General features: G+C 39.8%; 1 protein-coding gene across 3 annotated transcripts in view; it reads right to left on the reverse strand.

Moving 5' to 3' along the window:
- FARSB (phenylalanyl-tRNA synthetase subunit beta) overlaps positions 1–12,673 on the reverse strand; it is a 71,844-nt gene that overhangs the window by 854 nt on the left and 58,317 nt on the right. The gene's annotated exons all lie outside the window — the stretch shown is intronic.

Below are 12,673 nucleotides of genomic sequence, written 5' to 3' on the forward strand. Positions count from 1 at the left end.
AAGGAGGCTGAAGGAGCAGAGGTGGGAGAAGACTTGGGAAGTGTGCAGACGAGGAACTGCTCTAAAGAGGACAAAGGGAAAAATGAAATGTAAAACCAACGACTTTGCCTGGGAAGAACCTGTTTTGAAACAGGTTTTTCCATAGTAATACTTGCTGGATTAAAAGCCTACACTGAATTCATGTACTATTCAAAACATCACTCTTTTCTACCTCATTCCACAGAGAAACGCGAGCTGCACTGTCATCGGCAGGCGTAGGCCTCGTACCAGAACGTGACCCACATTCCTGTGGGAGAGAGAACTTCCTAAGCAGTTTTGGTACATCTACTGTAAACCCGCAGCAAAGGCTAGTCCCAGAACAGGGCTGGGCTGACCTCTGATCTACTCAAGACAGGCAGGAGGTTCCCTCGCCATCTGGGCGCCAAGGCATGGACACGGCTTCCTAACCCAGTAACAGTTCTCGAGGTTTAAACAGCTAAACACAAGCGAGCAGACAAACGTACAGGCCCACTGCACAGTCACTAAGTTACCAGTGCCGCAGGGATGCATCAACGCTCCGTACGCTACGGAGGTTAAGACCAATGCTGACTCATTTCTCTCATCACCAACTTGTAAAGGGATTAGGTCCACAGCTCCTGACTGATTCAACCGAAACATCTACTGGCATGAACTATAAAATGCTGAGCCACAAGCCCCCAGCCCGCCATTTCAGAGTGAGTGCATTATTTATGAAAGAGTAAACTTCTGAGTCTCTACTAATGGCTCCAAGGTCAGCATAAGGAAGAAACACAGAATTGGTGGTGGGGGGGGGTGTGTGTGTGTGGGGGGTGTGTGTGTGTGTGTGTGTGTGTGTGTATGTACGCACGCGCTACCATTAAGTCAGCACCAGTCACACGACAGAGACACAGTACAACTATGCAGAAGGATGTTTTCCTGAAAAATATTTTTAACTTTTAATTTTTAACTTAAATATTTTTAATATTTAACTATAAGTTAAATATTTTTTACTTTGGTGTCATTCTTAAATAACACCAAAGCAACCTGGTTGAATTATAAGGTGGCCTGTTTCTCACATGCCCCCAAACTAAATAATTCTGCTTCACTATTAAAGCAAAAATTTCAATGAACTGCATTTGAAGTTCATAATTGTTTGGCTATGTGCATTAATCCACACTTGGAGAGAGGGATCAAATAAAATAATACAGAAACCATACCGCATCGATAATGTATAGCCTAAGAGAGAGATGAATATTGCTAAATCTGACAAAGATGGCATGTTTTAATTCTGTCAAAATAAAAAAAACCTAACTTAAAAGATAAAACCAGGCCAAAAAAAACCCACATAAGTTGTACTCCCTGGCGGTCCCGTGGTTAAGACTCCGTGCTCCTAATGCAGGGGGCATGGGTCGGGGAACCAAGATCCTGCATGCCGTAAGGTGTGGCCAAAAAAAAAAAAAAAAAAGACCACCGCCCCCCCCTCACCAAATAAATATTCACATGACAAGTCTGTAAAAGTGTTGGTATAAGTAGTATAACCAAGAATCATAGAACTGAAAGGGCTGCCCAAAAGTCATTTATTCCATCACCCCTGGCACCCCTTATACAGAATTACATCTGAATAAACTAAACTATCTGAAAAAGACACCAGATTATTTTTAAAGGCCATTCAGAGAGGAAGTTTTCAAGAACTTCCCTGATAACCTTGCTATGTTTAAGAATCCTCACTGTACCAAAATCCTTCCTTTTTATCTATCTTCAAATTCCAATTTGATTGGATTCATTTTAACTGAAGCATAAAACCAAACTATTTTCGAATCTAAGCCAGATGTGCTAGCTCTGACAGTGTTAGCAAAATAAAGCCTAAGAGATAAGAACTTAGAATTTTTACTTCATAAAGCAACTTTTTGAATCAGAGCTTTTTTAGCAAAATTCAGTCACGTTCTTCTTCAGCTAGCAAGCATAATGCCAGCTGGACCTCTCTCCAGAAGTGTGCACCAAACTCTGCTGAAGCTCACTAACCGGTTAAATACTTGGTCAAACAAAAATATTCATATCATTAAATAGAATTTTCCCCCTTTCCGAAGAAAAGCAAAAAGAAATGAAATTCATATTATGCATTATTTAAAACACATCCAGGTGTGGGAACATTCTAAATGACACAAATATCAAAAGCTCTCAGCCCAGCACGGACCCGTCCCAGTCACTACAGCACCCTAAACTGCCCCGGGTCAGAGGCCCTCCCCACAGAGGAGCTGCTTCCCAGTGAAGCAGGCACCAAAGGGGTCCGTCCTCTGCCCTCTCATCCAATGCTAATGCTCCCCTTCCCATCCACAGGTGAAAATTAAGCCCAATAATGCGATTTCTGTATAAACTCCACTTTGCCGAAAACTGCACATTTTAACCTGTGATGACAATTTTAACTTTCTTGCCATTTTTCATTTTTTCATTTCTACAAGGTCTTAAGATTTTTTGATTGATGCCTCTGTTGCGTTAGAGCAAGGCTAAAGGTCTCTTCTTCAGACATAAGTCGAGAGGCACACAGAAGTGCCTTCAAGTTTGTAAGGGGAACAGAGAGAAACTGTACCACTTGACTGATGGTGTATGGGAACTAGAAATACTGAAAGACAATTTTAAGTTACTAGAACATAAGCATTTCTTAGTGCTTTTTAAAAATCTTTATGGTTCAAACCAAACTTTGCAGACAGAAGTGAATGGCTTCAAAGAAGGGCAGATGAGAAAGAGAATTGCTTCACTAACAAAAAAAAGGGAACACACCCCACTAAGGCAGCAATTAGGCCCGAGTTCAAAGATGAGAGCATCTCCTCCATCAGCAGGAGGGGAGCTCAGCACATCAATGTGATCACAACGCTCTAGTTAGGACCAAGGCAACTTAAATCAGAGTCTTTCCAGAAGTAAAAGAAGTCACATCTGAATGGAACCTAAATATGGGTCTAGGCTTAAGAAAGATCAGACCTGGATGGTAGCCAGTGGCTACTTTTATCTCATTAGCAAACAAAAATATTTCTGGAGAAGAGCAGCCTGCTGTGTCCAGAGTCATAAAGCTGCCAATTCAAGGGAAATCATGTTGCCTTGTCAATGGGAATTCTAAAATTCAAATTCTACAAAGTACCTTCTTTTTCTTTTAATCACGCATTTAGGCCCAAACAGAGTTCTGGTTTACTGTTGTACCAAGGTACATAAATACTACAATTTTCAACCTGTGCCCAAAACACTCTCCAGCAAAAAGCCTCTCAGCCCACTTTTCTACCTAGTTTCTTATACCGTTTAAACCCTCAGCTTTGCTGGTATCCATCACAGCAAAATGGCTTCGAATGGAAAACAGACTTGGGAAAAATAGTGTCCTCTGTTGAAGTACATGCGGAAACCCAGACAAAAGAAACATCAGTTAAGCGCAAACAAGAATTTAATTTCCAGAACTTAGTGGGGTGTAAGTAAGTCCCTTAATTAAAGCTTTTGTAGCATCTCCTCAAGGTCTATAATTGTCTCTCTGTGCTCAAACGGCAGGACCGCTTTGAGGACCTCGGGGGCAATTCTTGGGCCAGTAATCCAGCACAGCACCCAGTCTTCAGCACATTTTCTGGCTAATTGACCTTCAAAGAGTTTGTGAGCTCCCTCTCTTGCTCGTTGCCAAACACCTTTCACAGTTTCTTTTTGCCCCCGTCTTTCTTTTGGAGTAATATTATAGGCCCGAAGTTTGGATACGCTTTACACATAGAGTTATTCCTATAATTCTGTGAAGCATCGGAAGTAGAAGCTTAAGGCGGTAACTGAGCAGACCCTTAATCTGAAAGCTCCAAGGTGTTATCAAGCATAAGGCTTAATTCCTTAATCTTTAAACCCCCTGCCATTGGCTGTTTTCAACTAATTCATTTGGTATTTTATTTAATCCATCTCTAAAAATCATCCACTCATACAATTTTACTTTTCCCTTTCTTCACATTACTAATACATACTTTGGGGTTCAAATCCACATACTGTAACTGCCTTCAATCTGGTACTTCATCAAATTTTCCATAATAAAAAGAACAAAATTAAAAGGAGGGTGGGGAACACTGGAAAAGGAATGTCAGTGTATCCCATACATCATAGCCAATAATAGAAGCTATCATCATGAGCTTTAATAAAAATAACCACACATAAGTCCCCAAATTCAGGGATGAAACACAAAATGCAGAATTATATAAATATAGTAAGCCACTGGGCCAACAGAATGTGTTTTAAATCTGTTCTAAATGACTGATGATGCATTATGGGGTGGGAGGAAGAAATAATCACTTAATAGGCTGACTCTAGGGCTGGCATCTACCCAAACCCTATCCTTTCCTCCCCCGAGGCCCTAATTCTAATACAATTAGATACATATAAAATTATCCATTCCATGGTCCAGTAACCCATCCTAGGAAATCACACAAAGGGAAAAAAAAATAAAAGCCAGTGTTCCATTCTGGAGTGAAACTGACAGAGTAGGTGACCGGCCAAGAGTGGAATGGGGCTGCAATTATAATTTCCCACGCAGGACTTTCTTCTGGTCTCCTACCACTTTCTGAAAATGTAGTAACCATAACTCTCTATGCCACCAGCACATCAACCTCACTTTCCTTTTCTAAATAATGCTAATTTAAAGGAAGAAAAAAAAAGACAAAATATAGGGCTTAAAAAAAACCCGACCACACATTTATAACGTGAGTGGGGTATCATTCTTAAGGGTGGTTGTTCTCTAAGTTTTAGAACCGGGAGCTTTGGAGTGCCTCAGTGGAATGAGGGACCACCCAGGGCAGAAAAGGCACAATGCAGATAAGACATGAACGTATAAAAAGAAAAGGTTTAGGAATATGAGGAGGCAAAATTGGCATAACTACCATGATATAAACACACATTTTTTTCAGATCTTAGTACACTCCGGGTTGGAAGAGAAGTTCTCTGCAAAGACCATTTAATTTGTAAATGGAGAATGAATAGTTTCCAACTGGTAATATAAAACACCCATTTTCCCCCAGATATAGACAAGTCTTCACCTTATATCTGAAGTGAAATATTTATGGTACCTAAAGTCTTTAAAGAGAGGGGACCTAATCCCTTGAGTTTAATGGCTATCTTTCATCCCTTTCTGAAGATCAAAAGAAAGAAAAACCCCTTACACAACTTTACAGTGCTAATCCCAACACACCTGCAGACTTGGTTAACCCTTAACGTGGAGGCACCTGGACGGCAGAGGAGCACTGGGCCCACCTACACCCACAGCACGGACGCAGAGAGGGAGCCTGCGCTCACAGGAGGGAGCCCTTAGGATCTATTTTAAAGTCTCATCTTAACTGTCTCTCATACACACATACTCATATTTCAAAACCTGAAGAGGATCAAGAATGTCAGGAGAGGGGCTTCCCTGGTGGCGCAGTGGCTAAGAATCCACCTGCCAACGCAGGGGACACGGGTTCGAGCCCTGGCCCAGGAAGATCCCACATGACGCGGAGCAACTAAGCCCATGCGCTGCAACTACTGAGCCTGCGCTCTAGAGCCCGCGAGCCACAACTACTGAGCCCGCGTGCCACAACTACTGAAGCCCGCGCACCTAGAGTTGGTGCTCCGCAGCAAGAGAAGCTACTGCAATAAGAAGCCCGCACACCACAACGAAGAGTAGCCCCTGCTCGCCGCCATTAGAGAAAGCCCACGCCCAGCAACAAAGACCCAACACGGCTAAAAATAAAAACAAATAAATAAATAAATTTATTTAAAAAAAAGGCAATACATGCCCTGAAAGTTTATATTTAAAAAAAAAAAAAAAAGTTAAGAGAACTTAAACGTGATACATCTAGTTGCAATTTTAAATCCGTCTCAAATTAATTTGTGTAAAACCAAAGGATTTTTAACTTTAGGTTAAAAAGTGCCCTGTCTATTGGCTTGTTTTGAAAATTCCTATTCCAAAATAATGCCATCATCCTACATTTGTCTGGCACTTGAATCATTTCCTCCCAAATTTTCACGTTTCTTAAATGTTCACAGGACAGATATAGAATAACAACTCAAAAATAAAAGGTATGGGTCATCATCCTGCCTTCCTGGGTCAATAAAATGGGTATTTCCTAGTCTTTCATCTGATAAAAACCTTTAAACGACAACTTCTCCAACCAAATATGAGCAATTTATTATCAATACTTTCTCCACAGTTATAGTAAAATAATAAAAACAACAATAATAAAGAGACTATTCTAGGGCTAATTAAAGGAAAGAATGGAAATGTTGAGTGTTTGAGATTGCATCTGTAATTTCACAATTAGTTAACTTACTCAATTGAGACCTTTGGCCAGCATGGAATAAACATAACCTCACACTAACATAACCTCAAACATGTCATTATCATAGACGTGCTGTAGTTTCAGAATTAAACTTCAGCAGACAAGTAGGGAGTGTAGAAGAAAAAGAAGAGAATAATGAGATCGTGAAAACAAAGTATGCTGCTTTCTACTCATCTCCTTCAACCCCCAGTAAAGGGAGTGACTTGGTCCCAGTGCAGCCCTGGCCAAGCCCCAAGGACAGGCAAGTTACAGATGGAAAAAGTGAAGCACAAGGAGATTTGGGGACTTGCCCGAGGCAAGCAGTAGCATAGGCCCGAGAGTGAGGACCTCTGAGTGTGGCCCCAGGGCACGGAAGGCCTAGGGAATAGTGTTTTCAAACTTTCGGTCAAGCTGTCCATTTCATGTTTGCAAACCTCCTCTGGTTTAAAATTAAATAAACAAAACCTTTAAAAAAAAAAAGACTGACAACCTCTAGCCTTAGGACATAACCAAGTATGCTCTACAATATTATTAACACAACATGATATAGACAAAACCTAGAGCTTGCCAGGGAAGACAGAACTACATTTTTAAAAATCCCATATAACACAGGCATCCTTAAAGAATAAGTTCCAGATTCCTGAAACAAGACTGGAATAATTTGAAGAGATAAATAAGCACCACAGTGACACCATCTAAAAAGGCAAAGAAAAAGAGCTGCTACATTAGACCCTGCGGCAGAGACTGCTTCTGAACCATTTAAAGTCCTGCAGAATCTTAAAACTAGAAATGACCCTGGCAGTGATTCTGTCCATGCCTTTATTTCTAATATGAGAAAATGGATACCAAAGAGGTTAAGAAAACCATACAGCCAGGTAACAGCAGAGCTGAGAACCCAGTTCCTTCTTGAATCCCAGTCTGTGACTCTTTTATCCAATGCTGATTTTCTGAAGGGCAGACCTAATATCTACCCGGAGGGTACTCTGGAGAGTGATCACCCATTCCAAAATGCTGTCCCAAATTCTTATATCTGCCTCTCCCAACAACCCTGCGGTACAGACAGGACAGACATTATCATTCCCATTTTACAGATGAAGAAACTGGCATAAAGGGATTAAGTCCTAAATCACATGGGCTAACACAACAGAAGGACCTGACCCAACACACAAGAGTTACGGTTACTACATCACAGTTGATCATGCCTCCTAGGGCTCAACAAAAGGTATTCTTCCCTATCATTTTAATAAGAGTCTGTACCATCTTCACATCTGCTTTTTCAACTTAGTTTATAATTCACGTTTATCATATGCCATTATATTTATATGTCGTAGTTTGCCAAATTGTTCTTTAAGTATTTTATGTTGGAGTTGTTTCCAATTATCCACTGTTATAAATAGGGCTCCTGTAACATATATGTTACTTGTTGCTCTTTTTTGGTTTCTTCCTTTTGCCAAAGGTAGTACCACACAAGTAAAACAATGCCAATTATTGTACAGTTCAATTACATACCAAAATGTTAAACAGTGGACTTCTAGCAATGGTAGTACCAACAAACCACAAATTTAATATAAGATTATACTGATTTTAAAAATCACTGATTTTTAAAAAATTTTCCTTTGCATAGTACCAATTACTACCTTTTTTTTCAGTTCCACTGGTGGGGAAAAAAAAAAAAATGCATCAAAGCAGCCCAGGAAAATAATTCCAAGAGGAGATCTTTGTTCAGAGAATGCAATTCACAAACAAGTTAGGGGCCTTTAGGGATTAAGAGAATAAGCAGCAACCCTGCCCTTCTGGAAGAAGAGTGTCAAAGTGTAGTGGCTGCGAAAACAACAATGATAAAATATTTAACAGCTACTGATGAATATTGGACACATCAAAACAGGTCTCACAGAAGAGACAACAGGAAGTTCTAGAGACATTTAGAGCAAGGCATTTTATCTGATATTTCTGCTCAACTGTTTACTCTTTATGGGCTGGCTTCAACATCATTCAAAAGAAATAAAATTACTGTAACTACAGTCACATGGTTTATTGTTTAGAGAAAGGCAGGTAATTAATGTCTGCCTATGTGCTAATATACTGGGCCATGTTGCTGCTTCCGTTTCTTCTCTCACCTCTTCCAAACACGCTCTTTTCACATAAGGAAGTGTGTGTGTGTCTGTCAGCTGGGTGTGGTTTCAGGAGATGGAGAGGTTTTTCTATTCCACTAAATTTGCCCCACCCTTTTTAAAGCTAATAATCTGACATTTTCATAAAGGGACCAAGTTTTTCTCCTTTCACAATGAGAAAGAATGCCCAAAATTAAAGCATCTCTTAAGTTCACACTGATATGTATCAACTGAACTTCAAGTCAGATGCTTTCCTGAAAAGAAAATTTTTTTAAAAAGGGCAAAATGGGAACAATGAGAGTACAGGGTCCTGAAGGGGGAGGAGTGGAAGAAGGAACAACTAAGACGCAAGGCTGCAAGTGTGGAGGGCTGGGGTCTGAAGGCGCGCTGCCGGCCTCGTATGTGGCCTATTTGGCCTAGAAGAACCCTCGGCAGGAAGACAACGTTCCTGACCCACGACCCACCAGGGCCAGCAGGTGCTCAGAGGTATTTCCAGGAGGGGGATGGGTTGCCCACGTCACCCAAGTGACTACTGACACTTATTTCTCAAGCAGGTGGAGATGAGGCCACAGCTACTGAACACTAATGTAAAGCAAAATAATCCATCAAGATCAAAACCACACCTGGGACCTCAATGCAGTCAGATGGTCGGCCTATCATTTATAGAAAAGCAGCAGGAATGCTTTAAATGAATGTCAATCTGTGGGATTCCTGCAATGTTGTAATATATTGAAGACTGTCTCTCTAAAGGCAGCATAACGGGGAGGGAAGAAATGTGCTGGCAGATGAAAGAAACTCCAGAGAAGACAGATACCAAATGGATGTTCGATTAAGGTTCTGCCTCCCCACTGCCCCAAAGTCCATAGTAAAATATGCATTTTTAATTTTTAAACAAAGCAGACTGTGAATTAATATAATATTTTAAAAAATCAGTGCAAGCATTAGTTATTTAAGGCTTCTACAGTCTTGCCTGATAAAAAGAAATACTGGGAATATGTTGGTCAAAATGTACTTTATTTTGTAGAATATTTTCTAAGTACAAAAAGAACTGAAGATAAAGCTTCAACTGTTTCTAACAATGTTATTAGCAATAATATTGATATTTTGAAACAAAGATGGATAAATAGGTAATAACGTAAATTCATTAGGAACCAAGATTTTCAATGTAAAGAAAAAGAGCTACTATAAAGACAAACATATTAAGTAAAAATCCTCTAATCCTGAACATAAATTGGAACTATCCATATGAACTCAAGGCTTTTCTTTAAAAAAAAAACCATTTTTTTAAAAAAGGTTTTCTTCTGCATACTAAAAAGTCCTAGAAACAATGACTCGCTCAGTAGCAATGAGCAACCTTAGCACCTAGACTGTGATCTAAATTTGACTTCCCACTACAAGGAACCAGGGCCACTTGGCAATATAGCTGATTCCAGGTCTGAGGCAGAAACAATATAAGATGAGCCCAGAAATATATTTCCTATATTATCACCCACATCCAAAAAAGCATCACCATATACAACTATTTTCTCCCTTTCATTTTAGTAAGAACCTCCCTACCAATAAAAGCTTCTCAAGACTTAAAAAGTCTTCTCCTTCCCTTCCAGAATAATCCAGCCCTAAGGGGGCTAAGGAAGGAAGAAATCCTCTCACTCAAGTGTGGGCACTGGGTGTCAGAGCTAAAGGGGGCAGGGAGGGCATCCACAGGTGGGAGGGGAACAGCCCCGAGAGGGCAGTCAGAGACTGAGAGTGAGTGATGAGCAGGAGCAATGAGCAAGTAAGTGAATAAATTATGAATCATGGGAACCAGGTTTCTCACTGTTGGAGAAGTGAGGTACAAATACAGAAGGGGAGAAAACTGGAATGAACCCTAAGGTGTTGGACTGGAATGGAGGTATTGCTGTGGGCTTACGGTCTTTGAAATATGTATAGATATAGGAGTAAGTTAGTATATGTATGTGTCTGTGTGCAACTAGAACCCTACATCTTGACTTTTAGACACCATTCCCCACTAAAAGGAACCAGGGTGGAGAAATGGGACAATGGAAAGATCAAGATAAGCCTTGAATATCTTCTTGTGCCCAAAGCAAGAGAGTGCTAATAGTAATAAAGAATAGTAGGAACATGTTAAAAGGATACAGAAGCCAGCTTGAAGGGACTCCCACTGGCCAAAGTGAGGACAATGTGAGAATCAGAATCAATAATGGATTAAAATACACTGAATAAAACAGGAAATAATGAATCCATACTGAGATAGATAAACAAATAGGAGGACTGATTAGGAACGGAGCATTTACATAATTTCAAAGTTCCTCCCCACAAAATGTTTATTGATGATAATGGAGAAAGGAATAACTTGACAGTAAAGAAGCCTAGTAGATACTAGTTTGATCAGGTGATTAAAGTGAACATTATCAGCTATAAGTGGAAACTGGGTGCCACTGATAGGATGCATTGAGAAGAGAGCGTTACTTCTGCAACATTCCTCCAAAGTTGCCTAACTTGAATCTAGACAACCCCAAATTGAGGGACACACTACAAAATAACTGGCCTATAATCTCCAAAAGTGTCAGGGTCATGAAAGTCAAGGAGAGACTATTCTAGAACTCTCCAGAAGGAGGCTAATGAGACATGACAGCTAAAGGCAACAAGTGATTCTTTGATATAAAGGATAACTGATAAAACTTGCCCAGGGTATATAAGGATTAGATGGGGTTAACATTAACGTGAATAATATATTCCTGGTTTTGACGATTATATTTTGGTTATGTAGGACAATGTCCTTGTTTGTAAGAAATACACGCTAATGTATTAAGGGGTACAGGTTGGCAATTTACTCTCAAACAGTTCAGGAAAAGTTTTTTGTCCTGCACCTGTTTTAATAAGCTTGTAACTGTTTCAAAATTTTAAAAAGTTAATAAAATGGGGTTTACATTATACAAGTTTCTTCCATCAATTCTCAAAAAAAGGGGGGGGGGGCTAAAAATTATTGCCCTCGTCCTACACCTTGAAAGAAAAGGAAATACTAAATGTGAATACATCAAGGGGAAAAGCACATTTTGCAGATAGGAGCACTTATTTATCAACCCTACCTACAGATGTATTCAATATGTGTACCTCTTTTTCTCTCCACCCATCCAACCTTTTAATCCTTCTGGATTAAAGCTGAATTGACTGCTTTGAGGGTTAATACTTAGTGTACCAGAACACATCATTCTCTAGGAATTCAGAGGAGAGTGGTCGCTGTAGCACACCAGTGTACCAAAACCAGGGTGCTGCCAACGTGTAAAGCTGCTCCTCCCTGAGGAAAGCCAAACTTATATATGTAAGATCAGAATTGAGTAGTGCATTCAGACAATAACACAAAGCTACAGTAAACAAAACAGCATGGTTCTGGCACAAAAACAGACATATGGATCAATGGAACAGCACAGAGACCCCAGAAATAAACTCACACACCTACGGTCAATTAATCTTTAAGAAAGGAGGCAAAAACATACAATGGAGAAAAGACAGTCTCTTCAATAAGTGACGCTGAGAAAACTGGACAGCTACGTTAAAAGAATTAAATTAGAACATTCTCTAACACCACATACAAAAATAAACTCAAAATGGATTAAAGACCTAAATGTAAGACTGGATACTATAAAATTCCTAGAGGAAAACATAGGCAGAACACTCTTTGACATAAATCCCAGCAATATTTTTTGGATCCATCTCCTAGAGTAGTGGAAACAAAAGCAAAAATAAACAAATGGGACCTAATCGAACTTAGAAGCTTTTGCCCAGCAAAGGAAACCATAGACAAAATGAAAAGACAACCTATGGACTAGGAGAAAATATTTGCAAACAATGTGACTGACAAGGGATTAATTTCCAATATGTACAAAAAACTCATGCAACTCAATAACAACAAAAACAAAAAAATGAATAACCCAAACAAAAAATGGGCAGAAGACCTAAATAGACACTTCTCCAAAGAAGACATACAGATGGCCAACAGGCACATGAAAAGACGCTCAACATTGCTAATTAGCAGAGAAATGCAAATCAAAACTACAATGAGGTATCACCTCACACCGGCCAGAATGGCCATCATCAAAAAGTCTACAACTAATAAATGTTGGAGAGGGTGTGGAGAAAAGGGAACCCTCCTACACTGTTATACTGTGGGAATATAAATTGGTGCAGCCACTGTGGAAAACAGTATGGAGGTTTCTTAAAAAACTAAAAATAGAATTACCACATAATTCAGCAATCCCACTCCTAGGC

This window comes from Balaenoptera acutorostrata, chromosome 8 (genome assembly GCF_949987535.1).
Source record: "Balaenoptera acutorostrata chromosome 8, mBalAcu1.1, whole genome shotgun sequence".
Classification (NCBI taxonomy): Eukaryota; Metazoa; Chordata; class Mammalia; order Artiodactyla; family Balaenopteridae; genus Balaenoptera; species Balaenoptera acutorostrata.